Source organism: Plecotus auritus (assembly GCF_963455305.1).
Source record: "Plecotus auritus genome assembly, chromosome: 4".
Lineage (NCBI taxonomy): Eukaryota > Metazoa > Chordata > Mammalia > Chiroptera > Vespertilionidae > Plecotus > Plecotus auritus.
The window spans coordinates 8,536,915-8,562,913 of NC_137775.1; positions in this window are offsets into that span (position 1 = coordinate 8,536,915).

The window sequence follows — 25,999 nt, forward strand, 5'->3', positions numbered from 1 at the left end:
ATATTTCAAAAAATTCTATATTATTTTAAAATTTGCGTTGTCCAAAATAATATTAAGGAAATTCTTCCGTTTAATTTAATTTATACTTTTCAATTACAGTCGGACTGCCACAAATACCACATGATTTCATTTATATGTGGGATCTAAAGGACAAAATAAATGAAGAAACAAAATAGAACTGATTCATAGACACAGAGAACAGACTGATAGTGGCCATAGGGGAGGAAATTCTCATTTCAGTGAAGACAGAAGGTTCAACTGTCTCAATTGAAAGGGAACTGACCTCAGTACTTCTTCCGAAGCAGGCAAGGCCCATGTCTGTGAGTAGAGCGCGCTGAGAAGGATCAGGGGCAGGAGGAGCTGGGAATTCCTTTTGGTTTCCATCTCTGTACTTGGAAAGGGAGAGAGTCACATCAGATTTCCAACCACAGACCTCACCAGCCAGGCCATTCTTCTTCCTTTTTTCTTTTTTTTTTTTTTTTCAATAGGGTGGCATTTGTTCATAAGATTATGTGTTTCAGGTGTACAATTCTTTATTATCTGTATATTGCATTGTTGCTAGGCACTCAAAAGACTAGTGTCCTTCCATCACCATATTTTTAACCCCCTTTACCCTCTTCATCTCCCTTCCAACTCCATTTCCCCTCTGGTAACCACCATCCTATTGTCTGCCTCTAAGAGTTTTTTTGTTTGTTTTGTTTGTTCATTTGTTGCTTTCTGTTTTCTATGCCACATAGGCTATCCCAAAGAATGTGTACACAGTTTGGATAATATAAAGGCAGTGTTTATTAAAATTCATTTCATTTTCAAAATTGAGCTATCAGTTGTTAAAGTGTGTATACTTTTTTGGGGACACCCGGTATGAGTGAGATCAGATGGCTCTAGACTTCTGTCTGACATTTCACTTAGCCCTTTACTGTCAGGATCTACCCATGTTGTCCCAAATGGCAATATTTCATCATTTATATGGTTGAGTAGAATTCCACTGTACATTTGTTCCAACACATTTTTATACCATTATCAGTCAAGATACATATGGGTTGTTTCCATGTCTTGACCACAGTGAATAATAGTGCGATAAACAAAAGGGTAAACATATCTTTACAAATAAGTGTTTTCATAATTTTCAGAATGATACCCAGTAATTCTGAGTGTGTAGCAGAAGTTTCTGAAGGTCCATGCAAAGTTTGGAAAATGATTTTCATCTTATAAGAAAAGTTAAACTGCTATATGTTTCCTTTCTAATCAAGAGGATTTCTCTCTGACAGGTGCTTGAATTAGAATCCCCTTCAACTGCTGCCCACCACTCACCAGGCACATAGTTGGCCCAAGTATATACTGAATGCCATACTCTTACAGTCCTGGAATTAAACTTGGGGATCAGCTGCTTATAAAAGAGATGTGACATACAGGTTTAGTGTCTTATCTAACAGTTTTTTAAAAAAGATATCATTTATTCTACATCTAATTTTAGCATCTGACTTACATAAAATTGGGGTATCAAATATTTAATAATCTGTGTGTGTATATGTGTGTATGTATATGTATATACCTATATGCATATTTAAATGTATATACAAAAATTGTTCTGTATGTACATTTTTTCAGCTTTTATTTTATTTTATTTTATTTTTTTTTAAATATATTTTATTGATATTTCACAGAGAGGAAGGGAGAGGGATAGAGAGCTAGAAACATCGATGAGAGAAAGAAACACCGATCAGTTGCCTCCTGCACACCTCCCACGGGGGATGTTCCCGCAACCAAGGCACATGCCCTTGACCGGAATCGAACCCGGGACCCTGTAGTCCGCAGGCCAACGCTCTATCCACTGAGCCAAACCGGTTTCGGCCATTTTTTCAGCTTTTAATTGCAGATGTTACTCAAACCTTATTTTTTTAATGCCTGGAGTTGAACAACTTAACTAAATTAAGTATAAAAATTAGTATATCAATATTATTAAATTACATATCACCATTGAAATAATTTTGCCAGCAACAAAAAAATATATTAAAAACAAAGCTTGTGGTTTTTCCCTTTAATCCACATATACATTATATTTTTAAGTAGTGTTTAGATAGAAACTTAGGAGTACGTGGTATGTTTCTCTATCTGACTGTACAAATTGAGGCATTTTAACTTAAAATAAAGAGGAAATTATATACTTGCTAGTTTCATAAACCTGACACATGACATAGAGAATTCATCACTTTAAATACAAGTTTAAAACCTCAAAAACCAATGTACCCACAGAACCCTTCAGTCAAAATATTTTTACAAGCTAAAAACAAAGAACGCTCTTGAGTGCATAATTTTTAACAATGCCACTTAGTCAAAGAGGAAGCTGGGAAAGCACCTTTGAATCAAAGAATTCACAAACTTCATTCACATGTGAGAAGCTGAGGCATTTTGATACTTACCTGGTGCCTGAGAGTCTTCTCTCTGGATCCACCAGTTCTTGCCCTTGGAGTTGAACTAGAACTTGGCTCTGGCTAAGGGTTGTGTATTATTGCCAGTAGCTGCTTTCATCTACTTTGACCAGCAGTTCAAAGCCCATCATTTTATAGGCCTTGTACTCAGGGCTGAGCCATCACAGAACTCTGAAAGAGGTCACAGTAGCTCTCCCACAGGGTGAATAGGTCTGGGAGTTCCTACATAATTGTCATTATATCTGATTTATATAAATCTATAGTTAGTGACTTCATGATGCAAAGATCAAGAGGAAATGTCGTGTTCTTTAGATAAAAAGAGTACTGAGTTTAATGTGAAATATTTTAATCTGAGCAGCAAAGATATAAGTGAATGATTAATGTTGTAGCCAGAAAAATTGAGTTTACTTCAGAAAACAAAAAAAAATTATGTAGAGGAATACATTAGAAATGCAACCAATATTTTTGTTACGCTTATAAATGTATAATTCAATTTTATTTAAAAGGATCAATTCTTTTAAAGCCATTTTCATTTTTAGGCTATTTTTGTAGATCCTGATTTATGTACTCACTAGAGACCCGGTGCAAAAATTCATGCGGGGGGGAGGGGTGTGTCCCTCAGCCGAGCCTGCACCCTCTCAAATCTGGGACCCCTCTCACAATCCAGGACTGTTGGCTCCCAACTGCTTGCCTGCCTGCCTTCCTGATTGCCCCTAACTGCTTCTGCCTGCCAGCCTGATCACCCCCTAACCACTCCCCTGCCAGCCTGATTTCCCCTAACTACCCTTCCCTGCAGGCCTGGTCACCCCTAACTGCCCTCCCCTGCAGGCCTGGTCACTCCTAACTGCCCTCCCCTGCTGGCCTGGTCCCCCACAACTGCCCCCCCCCTTCAGGCCTGGGTCCCCCCCAACTGCCCTTCCATGCAGGCCCGGTCGCCTTCAACTTTTCTCCTCTGCCAGCCTCGTCACCCCTAACTGCCATCCCCTGCAGGCTTGATTGACCCCAACTGCCCTCCCTTGCAGGCCTGGTCCCTCCCAACTGCTTTCCCCTGCTGGCCATCTTGTGGTGGACATCTTATGTCCACATGGGGGTAGCCATCTTTGACCACACGGGGGCAGCCATCTTGTGTGTTGGAGTGATGGTCAATTTGCATATCACTCTTTTATTATACAGAATTTTTGAGATCTATGCATATATATTTTTATTCTTTTTAATTAATTAATTTATTTATTTATTTATTTATAGAGAGGAAGGAAGAGGGAGAGACACAGAGAGAGAAGTATTGATGTGAGAGAGACACAATGATTGACTGTCTCCTGCACATGACCAGACTGACCCATGAATAGAGCCCTCAAGGGAGGTATGTGCCCATGACCAGAATGCAATCTGCAACCCTGCAGTCCTTGGGCCTCTGCTCTAACCACTGAGACAAACCGGCTAGCATGTTGACATCTATACTAATTTTGAAATCATAGAGAAGTCATTCTCCATCATTTTGTTACAATTCCTTTATGTTGAAATTAATCCCAGTGTAAAAGTTTCAGAAAGGCTCCAGGCTAGGGCAACATGCACAGTGTAGTAGACGGTGGTAGGACCACTGCTGTGTGGCATTTCTATAGAATGTCATCCTTCCCAATGCCCTCTCTCACACATAATCTCAAATAATTAAAAGCTAACTTTCACCTCCAGACATTCAACTTTTATTCTCTTTCAAAAGTCACACTCATCCTTTTATAAATCTTTGCACAATGCAGCATTACCATGTTTCTCCCCCACTCTCCAACACACCCCCACACCACACCAGCTTTTGAACATTTCCAACCCAGTCACTTGAAGGTGGTTGGCTGGAGCCAGTTGGAAAGCATGGGTAGAGTACTCTGCTTTGATACCCACTTAACTTCTGGTTGTGGTGTCCATTTGCTTTGTTCAAAGCAGACTGATCTGGTAAAAGGATATCCTTCTATGCCTAATCATATTTTCTAATACAGTTATAAGAAAAATTAAATAATTTAAATGTAAAAATGGCTGGAAATTTGTTTGCCCAATGACAGTTCTGTCTTAAGACTGGGTTCCTGTGGCTTAATTCCAGGAAATCTTTATTTTACTTAGTTATAAGAAAGGAGAGTTTGAAATGATTCTTACATGGAAATTTTTGTCATTATTCCCTTATCACAGTTCTCAGTGCCACAATTTTACTTAAGACAATCAATAGCAAATTAAGTTTTCTGAGAGTCACGGAAAAACTGATGCTGAGTGATAAGCAAAAAAGAAAAAGAAAAAGAAAAAAACACACAAATGTGAATATTATTTCACCTAAGGGAGCACTTAGAATTCACAAAGAGTAAATACAGTGGATTTTTTCCAGTGGTTAAGTATAATATTCCCAATTTTAATAATAAAACACAAAAGTAAAGAGAAATAATTTTATTTTATTATCTCTGGATAAAAGGAAACGAAATAATGGAATCATGTTTCCCTTAAACTCAACTCAACTCAACTAAAGTAAAGGAAATGAATGAAAGCTAAAATAAAACTAAAAAGAAAACTGAATTTAAAAAGAAATCATAGCACCATCTACAGGTTCAGTCTTTACTCACAGATTAGTTTTCATACAATTGTTTCTCCATTCTTTCAAGGAAATGGATGAAAATAGAGATCCTTTAACCAAATACATAGGATGCTTCAAGAAAGAAACATAAAAGTACAAAGTTGCATTTATCCTGAATTCTTTACTATTTAACTCATGAAATACAAAAATACAAATGTGCATTTTCTTCTTACTTCTTTATTTTTATGTTTTTAAAATACTGTGTTTCTGTTAGTTTGTACATTTGAGCGATTACATAACTGCTTGAAGGTGGCCTGGCCTTCAGTTACTAAGGACCCTTCTTATTGGTAGTTATAATGGATTGTAGTGCCCAGTCTGCTTTGTATGAGCAGGCATGCACGCAAGAACATCAGGAAATTCAGCGTTTACATCAGGTTTAAAGATAGGAGGCCATTATTCCAATGGGAAGAGGCCTTGAAGAAGTCTGGCCATCTTCTCTTCAGAAACTTTACAAAGGCTTCCCTCTAGGTTACTATGAATTGACTTTGCAATCCCCAGTGATTCCTCTTCCCATAAAACACACTTTGCTTGTGTCCATATAGGTATGAGTTGTTAGAGGGTAATTGCTCATTTTATTCTCTCTGCTGGCCGGGAAGGGTATATTCTGGAGGACTGAGGTCAGCTCTGAGCTTAGCTGCATGCCCAAGCACTGGCTGGTCCTCTCCACACTGGCTCTCATGTCCTGGTGCAGCCCCTCATACAATACCCATAGGGAATTCTCTTTCTCTTGCATCAGTGGCCAGCCATGAACCTGGTCAAACCATGAGCCCAGGGCCACATTTCCTTGTAGGAAGCATTCAAGATATTCTTCAAGTGAGTCTGGATATCTGGTCATCTTTATTTCTTTCCAGAAATGATAACCAGAAATAACAACTTCTGTTTGATTTCTCATGTTGGAAATAATTCTCTAGGTCCATTCATGCTGTTGTAAATGGTAAATTTTTTTCATTTTTTTTTATGGCTGAATAATGTTCCATTGTGTAAATCTACCAGAGGTTTTTTATCCACTCATCTACTGATGGGCACTTGGCTCCTTCACCATTTGCCATGCTGAGTTGCCCCCACCCCCAGCTCTGTTCCTCCTGATCAAAGGAAGTGCCTGCTACAGCCAGCTGTCTCCCCTCTCCCAGCCTCTGAGCCACCATTTCCCAGCTGCAGGGCTGCACCTGCTTGCAGCCTGTGCTTTCCTCACTTCTCATCACCCAGATTATTCCCAGGGGCCACCTTTACATGTTCCAATGTGTGGGTCTCTCAGGCATGCATCTGTGTTGACAAGGGATTTCTTTGTTCAATTATAGTTGGTTAACTTGTTGAAGTTTCAGGGAGAGGACAAGGAACGCTCTCCCATGCCATTCCTCTGATGTCCTTGGATGATGTTAATGGCCTACATAGCATCTTTCTTTTGCAGGTTCTCTCTCACATGACACCAACTACTACATGACTACTAGGTAGTGATTCTTAAAGAGCAATCATGCACCCTCCAAAATTCCCTGTATGGGCATGTTGTATTCAGAGATTGTTCTGGAATCACAAAATACATTGTGGGAATATTTCTGGAAAAGCCCTTTTGCTTTCATTAAACTTTCAAAATTAAAAATAAAATGTTCATGGAATATGTAAAGTGACTCAGATTGCAAAATCATCTTATTCATCACTGAATTCTTCATATCAGTAAAATATTTTTCCTAGTTCATTTATTTTCCAAGTCATCTTTTCAACTATTTGTGTTTTAAAAACTTTTCCCATATCTCTAATACTCCTCAGTTATCTTTACTCTTACCTATTTCACTGTGAAAATTAATGTATTCAAAAGAGGAATTCTTATATACTTTCTGATTGGTGTTTCTAGTTTCTTGGGATATATTACTAGAAGTGGGATCACTGGGTCAAATGGAAGTTCCATTTTTAGATTTGTGAGGAAACTTCATATTATTCTCCACAGTGGCTGCACCAGTCTGCATTCCCACCAGCAGTGCACGAGGGTTCCTTTTTCTCTGCATACTTGCCAGCACTTTCATTTATTGATTTGTTGATGATAGCTATTCTGACAGGTGTGAGATGGTAGAGCATTGTCCTTTTGATTTGCATATCTGGGATCATTAGTGACTTTGAGCATGTTTGGAGAGCATTATGCTAAATGAAATAAGCCAGTCAGAGAAAGATAAATATCACATGATCTCACTCATTTGTTGAATATAATGAAGAACATCAACTGATGAACAAAAACAGATCCAGAGACAGAGAAGCATTCATCAGACATAAAATTTCAGAGGAAAGGTAGGGGAGAGGAGGCATAAGGGTGAGAGATCAACCAAAGGACTAGTATGCATGCATATAAGCCTAACCAATGGACACAGACACCTGGGGGGTTTGGGCATGAGTGAGGGGTGGATGGGAAATGAGGGGATAAGAACACATATGTAATACCTATATCAATAAAGTTAAAATAAAATAAAATAAAATAAAAAAGAGGAATTCCATCAGCTTCTACCCATTCCTAAGTCTATCCAGACACCTTTGGCCCAGACACTCTGCCTATTACTTTGGTTGAAGAATGCCTGCGCCATGCAAATTTCAAGCCATCTCCCTGGTTATCCTTCATGTCCTCTCATTTCTCAAGGTATCACTCAAGCAAATCTTTATTCACAGCATCAACAGATTTTCCTTTTTGATCTTTCTTGTCAGCATGCAAACATGTTTTTGATATTTCTTCCATATAAAAACTAACTACTTTACATCCCTTTTCCCTACCTGATAACTGCTCTCTTTCTTTGTTTTCCAAGGTAGGAAAATACTTAAAGGGATTGTCCATGTCATAGTGTAGATTGCTCTTCCCCATTCTCTTAGGCCCATTCCAAAGCAACTCTCACCCACATCATTCAACCAGTTCAATTATTCTGAAAGTCAATTATCAAAATCTTTTCTGTTAATTCCCTAGCTCATTCAAAATAAAAGGCAATGATTTGCTATGACCTATGATGATCCTGAGGCCCAGCTCTTCCTAATCTCTCTTATATTGTATACATTATTTAATTATTAAAATATCTTTATTGATTTTAGAGAGGAAAAAAGGGGGAGAGAGAGATAGAAACATCAGTTATGAGAATCATTCATTGGTTACCTCATGCACAGGGCACACTGAGAATCTAGCCCAATACCTGGGCATGTGCCCTGAACAGAAATAGAACTATGACCTCCTGGTTCATTGGTCAATGCTCAGGTATTTAAGAATGCCATCAGAGCTGTTATATTTTAATCATTCTCTCCACTTCAGTCAAATTGGCTTCTGCTATGTGCCTAAAACTATTAGGTAAGCCCTAACCTAAGAGCTTTCCAACTGGAATTTCTTCAGTCTAGAAAAGTGGTTGGCAAACTCATTAGTCAACAGAGCCAAATAGCAACAGTACAACAACTGAAATTCCTTTTGAGAGCCGAAAACCGACTTCTGCGCATGGGCCACGAAGTTTCAATTGCACTGTTCGTGCACGCCCGCACGTGGTATTTTGTGGAAGAGCCACACTCAAGGGGCCAAAGAGCCGCATGTGGCTCGCGAGCCACAGTTTGCCGAGCACTGGTCTAGAATAATCTATTCATAGAGACTCTCAGCTGATTTTTTCTGGCCTTTCATAAATTCACGTCTTGTGAGGTCTTTGCTAGGTAACTCACCTAAACTTTCAAATTTTTATTTGAACATATATTATCCTCTTTCCCTGCATTAATGTTTTCTTCACACATCACTTTCTGACACAATATGTATTTTCCTTAACTAGTTTATTATATGCTTCCCTCAATAGAATTTCAGCTCTAAATGAGCAAGAAGTTGTGTATGTTTTTTCACTGTTATATCATCAGATGGTAGGACAGTGATGAGTACATACAAGGTTCTTCACTAACACTCATTTCAGAAATCAATAAGTGAATATTATTTTACACAGCAGCTATATGTAAACCTGTAATGATTCCATCTTTTCTGAGAAACTTTCCTTATTTTGTGTTTTTTTTTTATCCCATAACTTTTCACTTTCCTATTTTTCTCCTATTTCATTAGCTTCTTTCATCGATTTTACATTTTCTCCTCAACATGCCACATTTTAATGTTGGATGACTCAGTGCTGTGAGTTGAATTATGTCACCCCCAACCCCTAGTTTATATGCTGTAGTCCTAACCCCATTATATCAGATAGGAACCTTATTTTGAGATAGGGTTATTGGAGCCATAACCAAGTTAATTGGAGGTCATTAGTATGGGCACTAATCCAATATATTTCATGTCCTTCTACAAAAGAAAAGTTTAGAGACACACACACAGACACAAACACTCACGTACAAACAGGCACAACACTGTGGTAAGCTCAAGAAGAAATCGAGGTTACACTTTTACAAGCCCCAGAGTTGCCAGCAAAGTATCAGAGTCAGGGAGAGGCATGGATCTGAATTTCCCTCCCAGTCCTCAGAAGGAAGCAACCCTGCAGACCCCCTGAGCTCAGACTTCTACCTCTAGATCTGTGAGACAATCCATTTCTGTTGTTTAACCTGTGAGTCTGTGGCATATTGTTATGGCAGTCTGAGTAATGAACACACCTGGGGAGCAGGTGTTGAGATTCTACTTTAACTACATTCCATCCCTTAGTGATCTCATGACTTGTGCCTTTAAATCTCATTTATATACTGAAGTCTACCACCTGCTTACCTCCAGCCAGCATCACCTCAGAAATTCCCACATATATCTCCAACTGCATTCAACATCAGCTTTAAAACGTCCAAATCACTGTGTTCTGGAACCTCCTTCCTCCTGTCTTTTCCCTCTCACTTATCTGCAATGGCTCCCTTCAAGTTGCTCAGCTGATCTACCTTGGCACCTGCTGGACTTTTTTCGTTCATAAATTTAATGTATCAGCAAAATCTTTGATGTCTTCACATTCTACTTCTCACCACGTTAGTCTGTGCCTAGTAGCCACCACCATCTTTCACCTGATTTACAGTAGAGGCCTTCTTCCTTGTCTCCCTGCTTCTTCCCTTTATACCCTTCACTCTATGCGCAATATACCAGCCAGAATGATCCTATCCCAATCTAGTTCAGCTATTATAACACCATTTTCCCAAACTCTGCATCATCGTCTCCTCTCAGTCCTCAAGTCCTCCTGGGGGGGCGGTGTCTATGAGGCCCCTCAAGGTCCAGAACATGGTGACCTCTCTGAGCTCATCCTCAACTCTGCCCTCATGCAGTGCACACTGCTAGGCCACACTGGCTTCCTTGCTGTCCAGATGCACCAGGACTGTTCCCCCGCTGGAACCAGCTATGCCCTCTGCCTAAACACTCAACTCTCTGATTTCTACACTGCACATCAGAGTCATTCAATAAATAGTCCTTGAAAGAATAGGGAATAAATTGAAAAGATTTCTTAATAAAATAAAATTAATATTCTTTAGATTCACTTTCAAATTGCACTATTATCCTGCTACAATTTGATCTTAGAAGCTCCTTACGTTTACATAACACAAGGATTTTTTTCTGTTTTCATAGCAGTGCTTTGCATAGAAAAGTCATTCCTCAAATATTTAGTAATTTGTGATATCAGATATGAACAAAAGATGAAATTAGTCCAATTCACTTCAACTTGTAGTTTTAGACTAGTAGAACTGGTGATTACTGGTGATGACTAGTGATTACTAGAAATTACTGGTCAATCTAGATTAGTCTCTGCTTACTAGGTATACTGGTTAATAATGGCAGATTTTGTAATCAAAGAAAACACAATTATTTTAAGAGAAACATTAAAAGTGCTTTATTCAAAGTAATGTCCATCACTACCTACACATTTCCCCCACCTTGTGAATACTGTCCCAATAGAACTTTTCTTGTTTTGAGGCAAACCATTCAGAGACCCAATTTTCCACTTCTTTGTACGTTTTGAAGTGCTGCTCAGAAAGTGCATGTGCCATTGATTGGAACAAGTGGTAATCTGAAGGAGCAAGGTCTGGTGAATACAGCAGGTGGGTTAATACTTCCCAGGCAAGATCTTTTTACATGTCTTTAACTGGTTTTGAAGTGTGTGATGGTGTATCATCATGAAGCAAATTTATTTTGCCGTGCCTTCTGGCATATTCTAATCCTTTCATGACCAAAGCGTCATTCAAATTGATTATTTGTTGTCAGAAGCGATCAGTATTAACATTTTCACCTGATTTTAGAAGCTCATAATACACACACCTTTCTGATCCCACCAAACACAGACCATTGTCTTCTTTCTAAAGCGATTTGGCCCTGCAGTCGATGTTGACCTGGATCAACCCATGATTTTGTGCATCTGGGATTCTAAAAAAAAAAATCCACTTTTCATCACCAGTCACAATTTGATACACAAAAGACATTCTTTCGTGCTGTTGAAACAACATTTTACTGATGACTTTTTGGTTTTCCATTTGTCTTTCATTCAGTTGATGTGACACCCATTTTCCCTCCTTTAAAATCTTTCCCATTGCTTGTAAATGATCAGAGATTCTTTGCTGGGCAACATTGAATCTTTCTGCAAGTTGTTTTTGAGTTTGACAGGCATCTTCATTCAATAATGCTTGTAATTGTTGGTCTTCAAACTTTTTCGGTTGACCTGTACGTTCTTTGTCTTTCACATCGAAATCATAACATTTAAAGCTTTAAACCAGCATTCACAAGTATCTTGAGAAGGAGCATGTTCACCATAAGCTTCCAGAAGTATAGGATAACTTTCAGCAGCACTTTTCTTCAAAATAAAGTAATGAATTAAAACTTCTCTCAAATGCTTTTTTTTTTTTTTTGGCACGATATTCGAGATTTTTAAGTGTAAAAATATCTATGATGTTAACACCTTCAGAAAATTTGACATGTAAGGTTTTGAAGCTTGTTGTCAATACAACAAAATAGCATACATATCAAATCGCATATATATCAACATATGTGTAACTCCATCTAGTGAAAAAAATCAGCATTATTAAGCAGTACACTCAGTATATAGCCATGTGCTCTAATTTAGCAATTCAGAGTGACGAATCTTTGTGTTGTGATGATATTGATTCTTTAATAATGGTTTGGGTCTTTCTGATTCCCATTTTCTCTATCATTTCATTATGTTTTGATTAAGAATATAAGACCCGTAGCCTCAAATAAAAATAAACCAAATACACACCATATTTTTTTCATTGATTTTTAGAGAGAGAGAAAGTTATTGATGAATGTGGGAGAGAGAGAGAGAAAGAGAGAGAGAGAGAGAGAGAGAGAGAGAGAGAGAGAGAGAGAGTGTGACTGGGGCCTGGAATTGAACCTGCAACCCAGGAACCTGCCCTTGACCTGGAATTGAACCGGAGACCCTTCAGTGCATGGGCCATTACTCTAATCACTGAGAAACACCAGCCAGGGATCTCTGAGACATTTTGGGATTAATTTGGCACAGAATTCTATCTGCTGAACAGTTAAATTTGCACACACTCATAATCAGCTGTACTATCTGAATAGTTAAGGAAGCTCTATAAAGAAACAGATCAGCTGTTCAGTGAGGCATGAAAGTAAGCCTGCCGGTTGGCCTCTGTGGTGTTCGCCATGACCAGCAGTGATGCCACCCGCCTTTAAGATTCTTACTTTGAGAGAGGATCCAAGATGGCGGCGTAGGTAAACACCTAAACTGCTGCCTCGCACAACAATTTCAAAACTACAACTAAAAGACAAAACGTCTATCACCCAGAACCAAGGGAAAGCTGGCTGAGTGGAAGTTCTACAACTAGAAGGAAAGAGAAAAGAGCATTGAGACATGCACAAGCGCTGAAGAGCTGAGGTACGGAGGCACGCCAGCCGGGCTGGCGGCAGGCGTTGCTTTTTTCAACCCAAAGGGAGACAAGCCCCTGATTACTCTGAAATCCAGTTTCTGGGGAGACGCGGGGGACCCAAACTCCTATGGGGAGAAGCTGGACTGTCTGCCATCTGGTCGGAAAGAGGGTGGCTTGCTTGCAGAGCTGCATGCAGGAATAATTGTTTACTGTGCTGAGGTGCGGGACGCGGGGACGCGGTCGGAGATGCAGAGCCGGCTAACTGGCAGCCATGGCAGTTTGCCATGCCCTAGCCTAGTGACGCCCTGAGACCCCGCCCCGCACAACCTACAAACCCACCCAAGCTCCAAGCAGCGGCTTTAGCATATGAATGGCCTGCCCCATCGCAGCTTAACCTAGCAAACTTGCAACCCTGGTCAGACGGCTCCAAAACCTCCAAACCCCAAGCAAAGAGGAGAAAACTGTAGTTCTTGCTGTAGCTCCTGCTGGGTGGCCTCAGACAGTAGCTGACCTGCACCCCATTGGAGATCCAGAAGCCAGTGTACCTAGTGGTCAGTGTAAGACACCAGATTTCAACTCCTCACATCCATAAGTGACACATTCAAGAGGCACACTCAGTGAGCACCAAAGCCCCACTGAAACAAGTCCTGCACCATAAGCGTGTTTCCAGCGCAGCAGTTCTTCCATTATAGACACAGCGGGTCCTCACAGCCAATTGGCCTGGAGGTCAATTCCTCCCAGTGTACCAACAGCAATCAAGGCTTAACTACACCAAGACTTTGCACTCAGCCCACAAAGGGGTGTACCAAGAGCGTCCACCTCAGGTGATTGGGGAGGCTGAGCTACTGGCCCCTATAGGTCACCTACCACACAAAGCCACTCCATCAACACAGGGAAGTGGCCAAAATGCGGAGACAAAGAAACATGTCACGAATGAAAGAAATGGAGGAAAGCAAACTACTGAATGACATAGAGTTCAGAACCGCATTTATAAGGATACTCAAGAATCTTCTAAAAACCTCTGAGGAACTTAGTGAGACCTTTAAGGATATTAATGAGAATGCCAAAAAAAAAAAAAAAAATGGAAAAGGACCAGTCAGAAATTAAGCATACACTGTCTAAAATAAAGAATATACAGAATTCAACTGTAGATCAACGTACCCCAAGAATCAAACCAAAGATCTGAAATATGAGGAAACAAAAAACACCCAACCAGAAAAACAAAAAGAAAAAAGAATCCAAAAATATGAAAATAGTGTAAGGAGCCTCTGTGATAACTTTAAGCGTACCAGCATCCGAATTTTTGGGGTGCCAGAAGAAGAGAGAAAGCAAAATATTGAAAACCTATTCGAAGAAATAATGACAGAAAACTTTCCCTACCTGGTGAAAGAAATAGACTTACAAGTTCAGGAAGCACACAGAACACCATACAAGAGGAATCCAAAGAGGACCACACCAAGACACATCATAATTAAAATGCCATGGGTAAAAGACAAAGAGAGAATATTAAAAGCAGCAAGAGAAAAATGGTTAGTTACCTACAAGGGAGCACCCATACGACTGTCAGCTGATTTCTCAGCAGAAACTGTGCAGAAGGGAGTGGCAAGAAATATTCAAAGTGATGAACAGCAAGAACCTACAACCAAGATTACTCTACCCAGCAAAGCTATCATTCAGAGTTGAAGGTCAGATAAAGAGCTTCACAGACAAGAAAAAGCTAAAGGAGTTCATCACCACCAAACCAGGATTACATGAAATGCTGAAGGGTATTCTTTAAGAAGAGGAAGAAGAAAAAGGTAAAGATAAAAATTATGAACAACAAAATGACATCAAATACATACCTACCAACAAGTGAATCTAAAAATCAAGTGAATAAAAAATCTGAAGAACAGAATGGACTGGTGAATATAATAGAATTAGTGACATAGAAAGGGAGTGGACTGACAATTCTCAGGGGGAAGGAGGTGTGAGGGGTGCGGGAAGAGATTGGACAAAAATCTTACACCTATGGATGAAGACAGTGGTGGGGGGTAAGGGCATGGGGTGGGGTGAGGAATCAGGTGGAAGGGAGCTATGGGGGAAAAAAAAAGAGGAACACCTGTAATAATCTGAACAATAAAGATTTATTTAAAAAAAGAAACAGATCAATTTTTCTCAGTGACTACACTTCCAAAAATCCTCATATACTTGGGATTAGCCTAGAACTTTATAATTAAATATGTTTTGATAGAAATTGTACAAAGCATATGAATTCCAAGATTTTCCTTAGTTAATGACCAATTTAAGAATTTACAAATATTATCTACAATGTAAGCATAATGGTTATGAATTAGAATAAAATAAATTACAACATGCACAACACAGCATTTTATTTGATTTTATTTTATTTGACGATGTTTTCTTGAATTACTTGCATAGAAATCAAACTACAATTACTTCATCTAATAATTTTTCTTCTATAATTCTGAAAAAGAAAGAATTGGTATATAAGCATATAAATACTTTCATTGACAGTATGTTAATTTCATTCCCTTATCCACTCATTTGATGAATACCCACTAGTATTTGTCCTAGCACCTTCTCCACAGCCTGTGACAGGAGAGCATGTGGTGGGATACCAGGAGTGCATCTTCCAAAGGACTGATGGGTGGAAAGGCGCTGGGATGGGAAGGGGCCCTATGACCAATCACTAATTCCCCATTTGTAATTTTCACAAATGGCTGACCCACAAGATTGCTTGTGAAAAAGAATTTGTCCAAAACTACATATTCAAAATAAGAATGAAAGATATAAACTCATAGATAATCTTACAATTTACAAAAGACACAGTGGTTAGCCCTCTTCCATGTTTTATTGTCTGCTGTGCTATATAATAATGGAGAGGCCTTCTTCTTATAAATAGTTTTACAGAAAGCTACATGGGATTAACTTTTTTTGAACAAAGGTACACATTGCTCTGAACTATCCATCTATGACCATGAATGAGCATGTGCCACAACCCTCCCCATGCATGTCCCTTAGAAGTGAAGGGTAATCAGTGGATACAAGTCACCAATTGTGAAGGTGTCTTCACAGACACCCTGCCCACTATTTAGGACTCTCGTGAACACCAGGACTAAAGTTGGAAAATGAATTTCAGTCATTCTGAGCTTGGGTCTCCTGTAATCTCCTTGACCCCTTCAGGGTTGTAGTCTACTCTACCTTAATGTCTTATAAATAAAGTTTTATTTTAACACAGCTACTCCCATTCCTTTTACATATTATTTTTGGCTGCTTTCATATTACAATAGCATATTTGAGTATTTCTAGCAGAAACCATATAGACCACAAAACCAAAAATATTTCTCTTGGAGCCATTTGAGACAAATTTGATAATCTTTGATATAGTGACAATATAAAATATTACTAAGCCAAGTATCACAAATACGTTTTATGAATTGGGTAACATTGATGTACTTGGAAGAGAAATATAATGTGTATATATAAAAGCAATTATGGTAACAAGTTTATCACTAAACAAAGAGAATAAACTTATTTGTGTTTTCTCTACTCAAAAAAATCTTTTCCAGTGACTGCTATTGCAATCATAGTACCTACTATACACTTTATAGGTAGAAGAAGCTGAACTTCATTTTTGCTGTCTGAAGTTGCTATATTTCAAGGAAGACAGTTCTACCCAGAGTACCTTGGAATTTTCACAATAACAAGCCTTGCTATATTTTGGTGCCATTTCCCTGTACTTATCTATAATAATAAAAGTGTAATATGCTAATTAGACTGGACAGGCGAATGGCTTTCTGGATGTCCTTCCGGGCCTCCTATCGAATGAAGCCACAATGGTGGGGGCCAAGGCAGAGACGGTTAGGGGCAATCAGGCAGGCAGACAGGCAGGCAGAGTGGTTAGGGGCAATCAGATAAGCAGGTGAGCGGTTACTGGTGATTAGGCCCATAGGCGAGCAGTTATGGGTGATCAGGCAGTCAGGCAGAGTCAGTTAGGGGCAATCAGGCAGACAAGCTGAGGTCGTTAGTGGTGATCTTGTAGGCTGGCAGAGGCAGTTAGGGGCACTCAGGCAGGCAGGCAAGTGAGCAATGAGGAAACAGTGGTCCCAGATTGTGAGTTGGACATCCCCGGGGAGGTCCTGGATTGCGAGAGCCTGCAAACCAGCCTGAGGAACCACCCACTGCCCCTTGCCCCATGCACGATTTTGTGCACCAGGCCTCTAGTCTATAATAATAAAAGCATAATATGCTAATTAGACTGGGAAAGCCAAAAAACCTTCCAGACGTCCTTCTGGATGAAGCCGTTGCTGCTAGGGCTGAGGCAAGCCACCAAAGCAAGCCACCGCAGCTGCCAGGGCCAAGCCCCTTGCACAAATTCCGTGCATCGACCCTCTAGTACTAAATAAGATGCCAGCAGTTGATCATCAGCTGAATTCTTAAAGCAATACGAGCAGCCTGGCTTGACATCAATAGGAAAGCCAGTTCTCATTATGTGGTGTGGATCACTTTCCTCCATCTTATATCTGGACAGAGGGTAGGAGTATGTCTGAGTAAACTAGAAGATAAAAAACTGTTTAGTCATGTGGTTTTCCTCCTTTATGTGATTAGAACCCAGCAAGAATCATTTGAAGCCATTTACTGGTCCACTGTTCACTACATGTCGGAGTGTCATTCTTACATGAGGTCTCACTGTGACCAGATCTAAGATATTTCTTACCAAGCGACTCTTACCTACTGAAATAGCTGGATGATGGCTGTAGGAATATGATAAGCATGCACATATATACTCACCACTAAAAACTCGTCATCGGCTTTGTTCCAAAGAGTTTCTTTGAATCATTGTTCTTCTTTAGGTTTTTTCCCAACCCTGCAGACCAGGAAGAGAAAATTGTGCATGTGAAGGCTCTTAGATGAGAAAACATCTAAAGGAATGTGTAACCTATGCTATTGTCTGTGCTCTGTGAAGTTCTCTGGGGGCTAAATAATTACCTATAATGTTAGTTATTAACTATTATTTGTTTTTTAATAGTAAAGGAGCTTAACTTTTCCTTACAGAATTATAATTTGGTCAGCAGAGAGAGTCATTTTGTCTGTTCTCACCCCATCAGAATTGTCCCTAACACTCACCATCTACACATAATAATCACAATAAAAAGAGAGAGCTCCCACTTTCTGTTTATTGTGCTCCAATGTTTACACACCCCAGACAGACTCGGGCCTTACTGAATCTCAGAAGACAAAATAACTCAGAGCTAATTGGTAAAATAAGGGAGTTGAAATGCTCATACTTGGAGTTCTATGTGATACCAAATTACTAGTTAACTGGGCTTTCCATGGTTAAAACCCAGTTCTTTTGATAAAACTTGCTTCTAGATTCTGAGTAGATGCCTGTATTGTTATCTTTTTTTTTTTTTTTTACCCCTGGAGACACAATAGAGCCAACTGGGAAGGCTTATGAAATACCCTGGTCTAGAACCATATCTATAGAGGCCCTAATTTCCTGATATTGGGTTTTGGGTAGGGCCCAAATACCATACTTTTAAAATTCTTTAGGGTTGTCTTGTGGCAGCCAAGGTTGAGAATTACTGTTTCAGAGTATAGGTAGTGAGATTGAGAGGTAAGGCTCCATATGAAGCTTGTATTTTGAAAGTCACTTACAATTTCTGAATAAAGCAAGGTATCAGTTTCTTTACCTTGATTTCCCAGTAAAACTCAACAAGAACTTTCTCACAGCCAGCATTGTTCGATGTCTGGAATAATTGTCAGTGAATAATGCATCTGACTGGCGTTTATTTAGTCCCTGATCTTCTGAGATGTTTATTTGGTCCCTGGGTCTTCTGAGATTGCTAAGAAAATTGAGGAAAAGCAAACAAAGGGTTTTATAAAAAAACTAGCAGCCTGGTGCACGAAATTTGTGCACGGGTGGGGGGGGGTAATCCCTCAGCCCAGCCTGCACCCTCTCCAATCTGGGACCCCTTGAGGAATGTCTGACTACCCATTTAGGCCCAATCTTAGGCCCGATCCTATTGGATAGGGCCTAAATGGGTAGTCGGACATCCCTCTCACAACCCAGAACTGCTGGCTCCCAACTGCTCGCCTGCCTGCCTGCCTTCCTGATTGCCCCTAACCGCTTCTGCCTGCCAGCCTGATCACCCCCTAACCACTCCCCTGCCAGCCTGATTGATGCCTAACTGCTCCCCTGCCAGCCTAATTGCCCCTAACTACCCTCCCCTGCAGGCCTGGTCCCCCCCAACTGCCCTCCCCTGCAGGCCTTGTCCCCCCCAACTGCTCTCCCCTGCAGGCATGGGTACCCCCCAACTGCCCTCCCCTGCAGGCCTGGTCACCCCTAACTTCCCTCCCCTGCAGGCTTGATCACCCCCAACTGCCCTCCCTTGCAGGCCTGGTTCCTCCCAACTGCCTTCCCCTGCTGGCCATCTTGTGGTGGCCATCTTGTGTCCACATGGGGGCAGCCATCTTGTGTGTTGGAGTGATGGGCAATTTGCATATTACCCTTTTATTAGATAGGATGATTTATAAGCCAATATTCCTAGGTTTCTTGGTGTCAGATAAAAAGGAATTCCAACACCCCACTCATTTTCTGTCACAATTATACTAAAACAAATATACCCCTAAATCTAAAAGAGGAATAATGCAACACATTAGACATTTTCTGTGATGTTTAAGGCATACTCTGTATTAACTGAGCAAACGCACACTCTGTATTAACTGAGCAAAGTCACACTCTATATTAACTGAGCAAATATATATGAAATTATTTGCAGTTGTGTTTTGCCACTGGGAGAAAATATTCTTTAAAAATAAATGCTTCTTTAGAAGCTTTGCCACATGAATAGTGCCACCTCTATATTCAGCTATTGGCTATTTAAATAAAGACTCTTCCAATGATGGTTTGAGCAGGAAAGTTAAAAACAAGTATCATGGTTTAAGTTAAAATATGCTTTATGTTATACTATGGCTCATTTACTGTTTACTATGTCGACTTCAATTTGATTGTAGATTTCCAAATATTTGCTACCAAGATAATATAAGTCGGTGAGAAGACAGTGAGCATTTTATGACTACACAGTCTTATTTCCTAATGCATAGGCCTGGTGTATCCAAGTAAATTAAAGATTATCAAGAGTTATCAAATTGCAAAAAAAATAAATGAATCATTTACAGAAAAGAAACTATCTTGATTTTTGCAAACACTTTATTAGACCTTTTGCTATTTCTTCTCCAAACTATTTTGCATTCAAAATCTCTTAGCATAGAAAGGACCTTAGTGTGCAACAACCAAGTTTTCTGTCCTTATGAGGAAGCTTTTATTCTTTGTCTTCAGTAGAGAGCTACTCTGTCTATACTTCAGTGCTGCTCTTAACCCATTGCTCTGTGAATGAACAGCGTTTCTCATTAGACATCCTTTCTTTAGACAGACATGACACTTCCTCTAACCTGGAATCCTAAAGGTGAAAGTTTTCCTAGAATTGGTGCAATCTCTGCTGTTGATAGTTTGTGCAACACAATGCAAGTTCTTCTTGGCTTGTTCCATGTTACAGCCTGTGTAAGAAAGTCATGTACAGAGGCACAAGCTGCCATAAATGAGGCTGGATGAAGCCATGACACGTGGAAACGTGTATCATTGGAGAAAAAGCTTCATGGAAACACAAAAATAAAAAAAAATTAAATTTCAAAAGTACATTTTCTTAAATACTACTCCTTAAAAATGAACTCACCTGCCATTTTCAGTTAATACAATTTGCAACCAATCTGGGTCTACTTTTACCAAAGCTTGATCAAGTTAATTTTTCCCTTCAAATGGTATTCTGTCACCAAGTATATGAATTTCTTTCTCAGGAAATAACATATTTTTTACAATCATTTTAAATGAGACACATAAAATCTTGGGAAATATCACCCATTTTAAAAAGATGGGTAAAATAGTTGACAATGGTTTCTATTGTTTATGACAGTATAAGTAATAAAATTTTGTTTAGCTCAGTAATTGATACCATACAACTTTTATCCATGAACTAGAGGCTTGGTCCATAAAATCGTGCACGGGTAGGGTCCCTAGTCCTGGCCAGCGATCAGGGCTGATCAGGGCCTTCTGGCTGCCAGCTGGGGCCTTTCTTCTGGCTGCCCAACGGGGCCTCCCTTCCACAGCTGTTGGTTGCTGGCTGGTACCTTCCTTTGTTCTGTGCCCCCCATGGTGGTCAGCGCACGTCATAGCAAGCAAACTCCCAATCTCACAGTTGAAATCCCAAGGGGACACAGCATATTAGCCAGATAGATAGATAGATAGATAAATAGATAGATAGATAGATAGATAGATAGATAGATAGATAGATAGATAAGACCACTCTATTCAATTTTATTAGAGCATTAAGCCATGTACACTTCCTTGGTAATATCTTCCCTTTGAGAAGTTAAATTTCACAGGAAGAAAGATTTTATACACAACTAGAGGCCCGGTGCATGAAATTCATGCATAGGGGGAGGGTGTCCCTCAGCCTGGCCTGCACACTCTCCAATCTGGGACCCCTCAGGGGATGTCCAACTGCTGGATGAGGTGCAATCCCACAGGGCACAGTCGGACATCACTCTCACAATCTGGGACTACTGGCTCCTAACTGCTCCCTTGCCTGCCTGCCTGATTGCCCCTAACCATTTCTGCCTGCTAGCCTGATCAACCCCTAACTTCTCCCCTGCTGGCCTGACTGCCCCAAATTGCCCTCCCCTGCCGACCTGATTGCCCCCAAAATTGCCCTCCCCTACTGGCCTGATCACCCACAACTGCCCTCCCCTGCCAACCTGGTTGCCCCTAACTGCCCTCCCCTGCTGGCCTGGTCACTCCCAACTGCCCTCCACTGCTGGCCCAATCACCCCCAACCGCCTTTCCCTGCTGTCCTGTTTGCCCCCAACTGCCCTCCCCTGCTGGCCATCTTGTGGCAGCCATCTTGTGGTGGCCATCTTGTAGTGGCCATCTTATGATGACATGGCACAAGGGCATTGAGTGAGGGTGTGACGCCACATACGCTTTTATTATATAGGATAAAATTTTGAAAATCTTATAACATTCATTATGAAAACGGGGAGCACTTTAGTATTTGTTGATATTTAATATTATTTATCTGAAACATTCGTCATGTACTTTTATTTCTGTAAGTCTCAGAACCCAGCTTCAAAGATTCACCTTGGTATGATATATTTCTCTGTATTGATCAAGTCCAAAGAATCACCTCATTTTTGAATGGTACTCAAATTTAATTAATTTGGTGGGGCCTTGTGGTTTCTAATCTTTATGTATGAACACAATTTCAATAAGTGATGTATGAAGGACTAATGTTGATCTGATGTTTAAAAAAGGATATTAGATTAAGATATCATAGAATATCCACCTAATTTTCCATTAAAAATTCATAATCTAAAAACTTGAGTTTTCCAAAATAACAAAAAGTAAATTCCTATTTTAAATTAAATTTTGTTTTTAGATCACAGTCAGAGAAACAGAAATCCATATGATTTCACTTGTATGCAAAATCTAAAGGACAAAATAAATGAACAAACAAAATATAATCAGATACATAAATACAGAGAACAGACTGATAGTTGCTATAGGGTAGCAAATTCTCATTTAGATCAGGACAGAAAGTTCAACTGTCGCAATTGAAAGGGAACTTACCTCAGCGCTTCTGCTTCCAAAGCAGGCAAGGCCCATGTTTGTGAGAAGAGCACGCTGAGAAGGATCAGGAGCACGAGGAGCTGGGAATTCTTTTTGGTTCCCATCTCTGTACCTCAATAGGGAGAGAGTCATGTCAGTTTTTCCAACCACAGACCTCACCAGCCAGGCCGTTCTTCTTCTTTTTTTAATGGGGTTATATTGGTTAATAAGATTATATATGTTTCAGGTGTACAATTGTATGATACATTATCTGTGTACTGGAGGCCCAGTGCACAAAATTGTGCAATTTTGGGGGGGGGGCCCTCAGCCTGGCCTGCGTCCTCTCAATGTTTGGGAGCCTAAGCAGTCAGTCGGACATCCTAAGCGCTGCTGCAGAGGTAGGAGAGACTCCCGCCACTGCTGCTGAGCTCTCCAGCCATGAGCCTGGCTTCTGGCTGAGCGGTGCTCCCCCTGTGGGAGCACAATGACCACCAGGGTGCAGCTCCTGCATTGAGTGTCTGCCCCTGGTGGTTAGTGTGCATCATAGCAACCAGTTGTTTGGTCGATTTGCATATTAGCCTTTTATTTTATAGGATTGCATTGTTTGCTAGGCACTTAAAGACTGGTCTCCTTCCATCACCATATTTTTAACCCCCTTTACCTTCTTCATCTTCCCTCCAACTCCATTTCCCCTCTGGTAACCACCATCCTATTATCTTCCTCTATGAGTTTTTGTTTGTTCGTTTGTTCATTTGTTGCTCTGTTTTGTATGCCACACATAGGGTGTCCCAAATAATGTATACACACACTTTAAAAAATTATAAAGGCAGTGTTTATTCCAATTCATTTCATTTTCAAAATTGAGCTCTCAGCTGTTCAAGTGTGTATACATTTTTGGGACAGCCTGTATGAGTGAACTTATATGGCTCTAGACTTCTGACTGACATTTCCCTTAGCCTTTTACTGTCAGGCTCTATCCATGTTGTCCAAAATGACAATATTTCATCATTTATATGGCTGAGTAGTATTCCATTGTACATAAGTACCACTTCTTTATCCAACCATCCATCAAAAGACATAAAGGCCCCAGGAGGTTTGGCTCAGTGGATAGAGCATCAGCCCTATGACTTGAAGGGTCCCAGGTTTGATTCTGGTCAAGGGCATGTACCTCAGTTGCAGGCTCCTCCCTGGCCTGGGCCTTTGTCGGGGTGCATGCAAGAGGCAACCAATCGATGTGTTTCTCTCACATCGATATTTCTCTCTATCTTTCCCTCTCTCTTCCATACATTCTAAAATCAATGGAAAAATATCCTTGGGTGTGAATTAAAAAGTAAATTAAAAAAAAAGACATCTAGATTGTTTCCCTGTCTTGACCACAGTGAATAATACGTCAATAAAAAAGGGGGTAAACATATCTTTACACATAAGTGTTTTCTTAATTTTAGAAAGATTCCCAGTAATGCTGTGTGTGCAGCAGATGTTTCTCATTGTTCTTGCAGAGTTTGGAAAGTAATTTTTATCTTCCAAGAAAAGTTTAACAGCAATATGATTCCTTTATAAATCAAGAGGATTTCTCTCAGTGACAGGTGCTTGAATTAGAATCTCTTTCAACTGCTGCCCCCCTCTCCCCAGGCACATAGTGGGCCCAAGTATATATTGAACATCATACACTTTACAGTCCTGGAAGTAACCTGGGGGCCATCTGCTGATAACTGGGTTGTGACATCCAGGTTTAGTATCTTTTTAAATAGTTAAAAAACTGATTGTTTATTCTACATTAAGTTTTGGCATCTGACTAATATAAAACTGGGGTGCCATCTATTTAATAATGGGTGTATATGTATGTATAGCTATGCATATCTATCTACCTATCATCTATCTTTCTATCTATATATCTAAATTTCTTTTGTATGTAAATTCTTTTGGCTTTAAATTTTATATATTATTGAAACTTTATTCTTTAATGCCTGGATTTGAACAATTAATTTGATTAAGAGTAAAAATTAATATCTAAAATAAAATCATTAAATCACATATCTTCAGTGAAATAATTTTGCCATAAAATGAAAAATATATTAAACACAAAGCTTGTGATTTTTACATCTATTCCTCATATGCATTGTATTTCTAAGTAGTTTTTGGATAGAAACGTAGGAGTATTAGGTGTGTTTCTTTTTCTGCATATAAAAATTAAGGCATTTAAATTTAAATTAAAGAGGATAATACATACTTCCTAGGTTCATATAACTGACATGTAACAGAAAAATTATCACTAAAAAGCAAATTTAATACCTCAAAAACAAATGTACCCACTGAACGCTTCAGTCAAAAATGTATATACAAGCAAATAACAAAAAATAACCCTTCTTGAATGCATAATTTTAAAAAGCAGTATTGAGTCAAAGAGTAAGCAGGGAAAGCATCTTTCAACCAAAAGAATTCTGCATACACATGTGAGGAGATGAGGCATTTCTATGCTTACCAGGTGACTGGGAATCTTTTATTTGGCTCCACCAGTTCTTGTCCTTAGAGTTGAACTAGAACTTGGTTCTGGCTATGGTCGGGTGCTATTCCCAGCAGCTGCTTTCATTCTACCTTGACCAGGAGTTCAAATGCCCATTATTTTTTAGGGCTTATATGTAGGGCTGAGCATCACAGAACTCTGAAAGAGGTCACAGCAGCTCTCCCACAGGGGTAATAGGACTGGGAGTTCTTACATAATTGTAAGTATATCTGATTTATATAAATCTATAGTGAGAGACTTCATGATGCAAAAGACCAAGAGGAAATGTCCTGTTCTTTAGATAAAAATGGTATCAAGTTTAATGTGAAATATTTTGCTTTTTAATTAGCAACAAAGATATAAGCAAATGCTATAGCCAGAACCCTTGAGTTTTCGTCAGAAAATAGAAATTTTATATGCACGAGTAGATTTGAAAAGCACCAAACATGTTTGTTATCCTAAGTAATCCGAAATACCAATCAGAAAGAATGTATCCACCCCTATGTTCATAGCAGCACAATTTACAATAGCTGAGATTTGGAAACAGCCCAAGTGCCCATCAGTCAATGATTGGATAAAAAAGCTGTGGTACATTTATACCATGGAATACTACGGAGCAGTAAAAAAGAAGAATATCTTACCTTTTGAGGCAGCATGGAGGAACCTAGAGATTATCATGCTAAGTGAAATAAGCCAGCCAGAGAAAGACAAGTATCACATAATTTCACTCAGATGTGAAATCTAAGAAACAAAATAAACTGGTGAACAGAGTGGATCCAAAGTGATGGAAGCATGGAACAGAGTGTGGAATCTCAAAGTGAAGGCGGGGAGGGTAGCTGAGTGAGAGGTAATAAACCAAGAACCTTGTATATATATATGCATGGCCCTTGGACACAGATGATGGGGTGATGAGGGCCTGGGGCTAGGTGTGGGGGCATCAATGGGGGAAAAAGAGGGGCATATGTAATATTTTCAACAATAAAGAATTATTTAAAAAA